Here is a 5,986-nt window from a genome sequence, read left to right as displayed (position 1 = left end):
TATTTATTAAAATTTAATTAAAAGCAATTTTTCTGTATTTCAATTAAAGTTATTGATTACGCTAATTGAAAAATTCAGATTTGCTTTGAAATTCTTTCGTATATAATTAAATCATCTGTATAAATATATTTAAATCTCATAATGCATTTTGTATGAATTCTTCTTTTATTCATATCCTTTACTCGATACAATCTGTTTCGAATAAAATTTTGGCTTACCTTTTGTTTGAGAATAATCAAGTATCAATAAAGTATCTCGCTTTTACCTTCGTTAGACGCTCGTTGCGCTTGAGAATCAACGTTGAGAAGGAAAAGGATAAGGAAAAGAACGTGGAAATGGCGCGAGATACTCGAGACTTCAGTCGAGGTGCTGATGTCGCTGAGCTGAGATTTATCGGTTTCCTGAATCATGGCGACGTGGCTGTCGAAGGCAGTCTAATTGATTTTTCCGCCCTCACCCTTGCGCCGTTCTAGAGAATTTTATAGCTCAATGTGAAACTTGCCGCTCAGTGCACCTTCCTACCGTGTAACCCTTCTGGGAAAACTCACCCTGCCAATAAGAATTTAGCCAACTGAGTAAAAACGCTACCTTCCTCTGCAAACTTGTTATAACTTGTATGTAAAAAGGTATGTCCTTGAACAAATAACACATACTACGTATGACATACGTATCTATTTCATTTTATACATACAAAAATTTTCTTATTTCTCTTCTTTTAGTTGTTGAATTTTATTCCTTTCTGTAAAATAGATTTTATTTTAATTTTTCTGTTAACAAATTTAAATATTGTTTATTGTAAAATATGTATTCTTAAAAATATTACACTGTGCATATTTTAAATTTTACAAATTAAATAATGTCACACACGCACACACACATACATCTATATATATATTTATAAATATCAATTGTAAATGGTGAATACGAATAACGTTCATAAATTTTTACGTTGTAATATTTATGCAGCATTTAATTTATTCCTTTTATATTTCGCATTATTTATAAGTGCGTTTTCGTAACAAAAATCGAAATTATTAATTTTATATATAGAGTGTATAATTATTATTTATAATTTATAATAAGTTTAAATTCATGGAAGGACCATCATAATATCAGAGGTTTCACCAAAAGCAAATATACTTGATAATAATTTGATTGTAACGAGCATACGATTAAAATACGCTGGTTTCCGTTATCATTGCTCGTTAATTCTGGATCAATATATCTGTATGCTCATCTATTATTAATGTCATTGTAATTACACGGTGATCGGGAGCATCCAGGGATACGTACAGACACACGTCTTTTAGTTGAGCTAATGTGTCCTCTTGAATCCCCGGAATCAAGGTATATAAGCTGAGCAACCTACCGGCAGGCCGGCTATCGCGACGAGGTGGTGTGTGTACACGCGCTTTTGACGCGCGTTGGTGTAAGCACCAGTCCTGATGGGTAATCGATTTTCATTAATGGACGTCGCTTGCGTAACACAGAATTTCAGCGGGTCGCAGTCTCGACCCCGAAAGAGACTTCTGTCACACGAGTGTCCTTATCGGGAGATGATGTATCGAAATATAAAAATAATTCAAAGATGTGCTGCTTCTTATTTTAGTAATATTTCAGGAGCGTCAGATGTGTGTACGCAGAATAAGACTGATTTTTAATAAATAGTTTAATTTTTTTCACAAAAAAACCAGTTTTTTAATAATTTTATTTGATATAAAGAATGTTTGAGAAAAAAATTATATTTATTTAATTTAAAATCAGATTGGGTAAAATTCAAATTTAATTTAAAAATACACTTTTTTCTTGTTGTTCAACTAATCTTCTTTTCCTGCTACTATTTTGATTTGTCTACCACACTTTGGTAAATTACCGAATTCTGTTGAGACAAAACTTTTAATTTTCGTATGAGTATTATCAATTTATTATAATAATTACAAGAATTAATTGTATCAGAGATATTTTATTTATGTCGATTATTGCATAATATTTTATAATTAATTCTTAGTTGTTTGTATACTGGATATTAATTAAAACAGAATTTCTATTTGACGTTTCGCATAATACAAATAACTGTACAGCGCGCAGCTGTATGTTTGACGAGACGTAAATTATACCGGCAGAAAACAATTATTTACGAGCCTGATGCTCCACGATTCCGTTTGAATTTAGCATCAGAAAATATTATTAGCTTAGTTTCACCGTAGGTTCAAAGTACATACCGCGCTTCGTAAAATCTCCGTTTAACAAAATCTGTTTTATGCATTTTAAAACATACCGAAAAATCGAATATGTATAATGCGTGAGTCAATCGTGAGTATCGTTTTCGAGCACGTCGATAATAAAATTACTGCTTAACTTTTTGACTATAAATAATAAAGTTTGCATCTAACTAATTATTTGATGCATTTATAAAATTGGTGGGGGCACCAACTACGCGGTAAGCGATGCGTGCGTTTTAAGGAAAGATTTAAAGCCGATGTATCTACCATCAAAAGCGTTATGATATGCTTTATAATATAAAAGTTTAATGTTATTTTCGCATGTGTTGGTCCCAAAGTGCTTGTAAAACATGTATCGGGACCAGAATCGAAGTGCAGATATTATACGAATTGGTCCATATTGTAGGAATTTGACGTACAAAAATCGCGGAAAAGACACGTATTATGAACGGGACGTGACATCCCTTTATAACGCTACCCAGACATCCGGGTCAGTTGGTCGGCTATGTGATATCCAAGCTTTTACGATCCATCGAAAAAAAAAAAAAAGATACCGTATGCGCATCGACTTTGTGGCGGTCGCAAACGGCGACGGATGTTCAGTCAAAATTCCGACCTCGCCCCAACTCATTAAACGAGTGACATCGTAGCTGAGTTTTATGTTTCTCTGACGGTGATGTTGGGTCGTTCAACTGTTCATATCCCCGTGCTAGGTGCGCGATTCTCTTTCTGCCACAGTGAAACATTAGTGTCTTTTGTAGTGGAAATCGTAAAATCGGATCATTAATCTACTCGAGTATTTGTGTCGCGTATTTCTTCCGCGGGAATTATCAGTTTTACTTTTCTCAATATATACGCGATAAAACGTTGCTTTGATGGGTTTCAAGTATGTACGGTACGTCGGCCGCTTCTATATACATATACATGCATAATATTTGCTCTATCGAATGTCAGAAATTCCATCGTAAATTGCGATGCAAGCACTGACCGTGGTGTAAAGATAAAAATAGCAGAACGATAAATCGGAAATTCATTGCTACGCAATTGCACACGGCAGTTCCCCCTTCCCCCCCCTCCCGCTTCCCCCCATCGTAACCCCGTATTGTTCGGATCGCGATTGAAAAATCGCGCGCTCGAAAAAGAAACCAGATTTATTCAGCCCGCGTCCAAATGTGGCGTATGAATAGACAAGGAAAGAGAAAAATATATCCGTGATTTTTTGCGCTAACGCAAATGAATCTGCAACTTGGCGAACGACGTTGAAACGCGTGGTTATCGGCGTACCGTGAAACGCTCATTGGCTGATATAATTCGCGAATCGATCCACTTGTACGAAAAGTACAAGTTTGGCCACATCACAGAGACCGTGTAATCTCAGTCAGGGGTTATCGATTTGGGTAATCAATTGGGGACACAATGACGCCTATGGATGCGCGTGGTCAATTTCAAACGATAAGTCGTGAACTATGTACCGGATGACGTGTGCATGAATAACTTACAAGCCACAATAGCGATTCGCAACACAGATCCACGCCTCGTCATTTTCCTTGGATGCAAGTTACATTATTCCAAGATGTTTTTCATTGCTACTGGCAAAATGCCGAGCACAAGTAACGGTCGAGCATCAGCGTGCCACGTAGGTCGCGTTTCCTCCGGCACTTTTGTTCGTCCCGTTCGCCCGGGCTCTCTTATTATTATTAGGAACGTGAGGAGCAGCCGTCTTCCTGCTGCCACTGTGTAAGCGCGCCGTGCAGTTTTATGCTTTTCACGGGATGCCAACCACGAAATTCCGCTAGACAAATTGATGTATTTTTCACGGTGCTTTTCGCTCTTCGAGATATACGGCTTAATGTACTCGATATTAGGAACGCGCCGCCCCGGCGCGGCGCGGCGTTTTTAAAAAAAATACGCCGGGGGCATTAACTAAAATAATTACGCTCGCAAAATTCCCGGCTCGACCCGGTCACGGCGCGTTGCCTCTGCTAATTATCCATGTAACGAACAAATTAAAGTCGTACCCGAAGCGATCCCAAAACGTGCGGAGCAGCGCGATGTCTGGCTCTGAAAAATAACTGGATGGAATTGTAATTGCCGGACGGAGGTGGATGAGGAAATTAACTCAAACTACGGTTAGTAAGGAAAGGCAATGCCTCGAGTTAACTGGTTTAAGAGAAAAATCGTATCGTTCTGCTTATCTTTTCTCTCTCTCTCTCTCTCTCTCTCTCTCTCTCTCTCTCTGTGTGTGTAGCTGATTGTTTTTGTAACCCTCAAGGCGACAGATAACTTTATGACCATGTTATTATATTTAATTTAATTCTGTTTTTCGCCTTTTACGAAGATTATATAATCGTCTGTTGATGATAAAATCATCATCGTCGTCGTTAATTCTTGTTGACGCAGGAATGTTCACAACAAGATTTTGATATAATCACAATATTGCGGTGTATAAATATAAAGACTAGAGTCATGCTTATTTACGTCTGCATCGGTCAGACATTCCAACAGTCTCGGATATTTTCTGAAACTCGGCCTTCCTCTCATCTCCTTTGTCATCGATTTAAACTCACTCGCCAGTCGCGTTTCAAAGGAGGAAGCGAGAAAAGCGAAGAACTCTGTAGTGGGTCCAAACGTAGTTGACCCACACGCGGGACTGAAGCTGTCACTCGTTAGATATACGCTCTGCGTATCACTCAGAAAACGAGTACTTACGAAGAGAAGTTTTCGCGCTGGCAAAAAGCGCGCATCGACTTCCTACGTCGAGGCGAATCGGCTGAATCCGCGGACTATCCTTTTTAGCGTCGCAGACAGTCGGTCGGTCCCATGCGGAAGCGAATTGCCCCGTTGTGTTTTGTACAATACCGCGTTTTGGAACCACTTTAAATTTTGGCAGACTCGACTGTTTCTCGCGCAACTTCCACGATCGTGAAACTTAGGAATAAAAGACATTGCGTATTTTCGACGAAGAGAACGGTGAGGGAGACTCCTTTATGCGATGCAGTGCGCTTTTGTGCCACGCGCGACCATTATGCGCAATCGTTCTCTTTTTCGTTCTGGGATAAAATAATCTAGCAGATCTTATAAAAATGCCAGCTCCATGTATTAAATTAGATAACAGTAAATCTTCTAGATTTGATAGTTTTAAATAGTGCTATTTCGTTATCTCAAATTGCAGTTTATTTTTTGAAAAGAAATTCCTTAATATGATTATAAAACATAGATGAATTTACTTGTAGCAAAAGGTAATTTGGATTTCTTTTTTCCATAAAATTAAAAACGTAATTTGTCGCATAAAAACTTTTTCAACATAATCTGATGTCTCATTCATTTTAATCGGAAAATTTTATTTTTCTGAAATTAAAGTTTTTTTCTCTTCTGTTGCAATATAAAGAATATGTAGAACTAAAAAGAATGACTTATAGATATCCAATAACATAGATTTCTTGTAAGAAGACAATTTGCATTACTCAACTGAGAGACTGAGAGGGATGCAAGAAAAAGAATCTTAGAAAATAGTGCAATGTTTCGGAAGTAATCATCCACTTTCGTTTTTGAATTCTGCTGATGCAACTAGGATTTCTTACACCATCTTTGGCTCCCAATATCCTTCGATAAAAATGGAAACGAGCCAACAATCGTATTCGCATTGTTTCATCTTTTTCTGCCAAAATGTCGTTATCGATTTTTTAAACGGTAAAATTTGTATTTCCATGCAAACTTTTGTCACTTTTGTAATCGTTTAATTATTAACAAAAATATGTGTGTGT

General features: G+C 37.3%; 1 long non-coding RNA gene across 1 annotated transcript; it reads right to left on the bottom strand.

Annotated features, from left to right (window-relative positions):
* LOC105459242 lies at window positions 1–4,367 on the bottom strand. Its single transcript, XR_975654.1, has 3 exons — window positions 3,722–4,367; window positions 549–739; window positions 1–469 (listed from the first exon to the last, which is right to left on the bottom strand). It is a non-coding gene; the product is annotated as an uncharacterized LOC105459242 (long non-coding RNA).
* Between the last annotated feature and the right edge of the window lie 1,619 nt (window positions 4,368–5,986).

Source organism: Wasmannia auropunctata, unplaced genomic scaffold, assembly GCF_000956235.1.
Source record: "Wasmannia auropunctata unplaced genomic scaffold, wasmannia.A_1.0 LD334200.1, whole genome shotgun sequence".
Taxonomy (NCBI): domain Eukaryota; kingdom Metazoa; phylum Arthropoda; class Insecta; order Hymenoptera; family Formicidae; genus Wasmannia; species Wasmannia auropunctata.
Note: the sequence above shows the minus strand (reverse complement) of the source record. Positions and strands in the feature narration are given on the sequence as shown.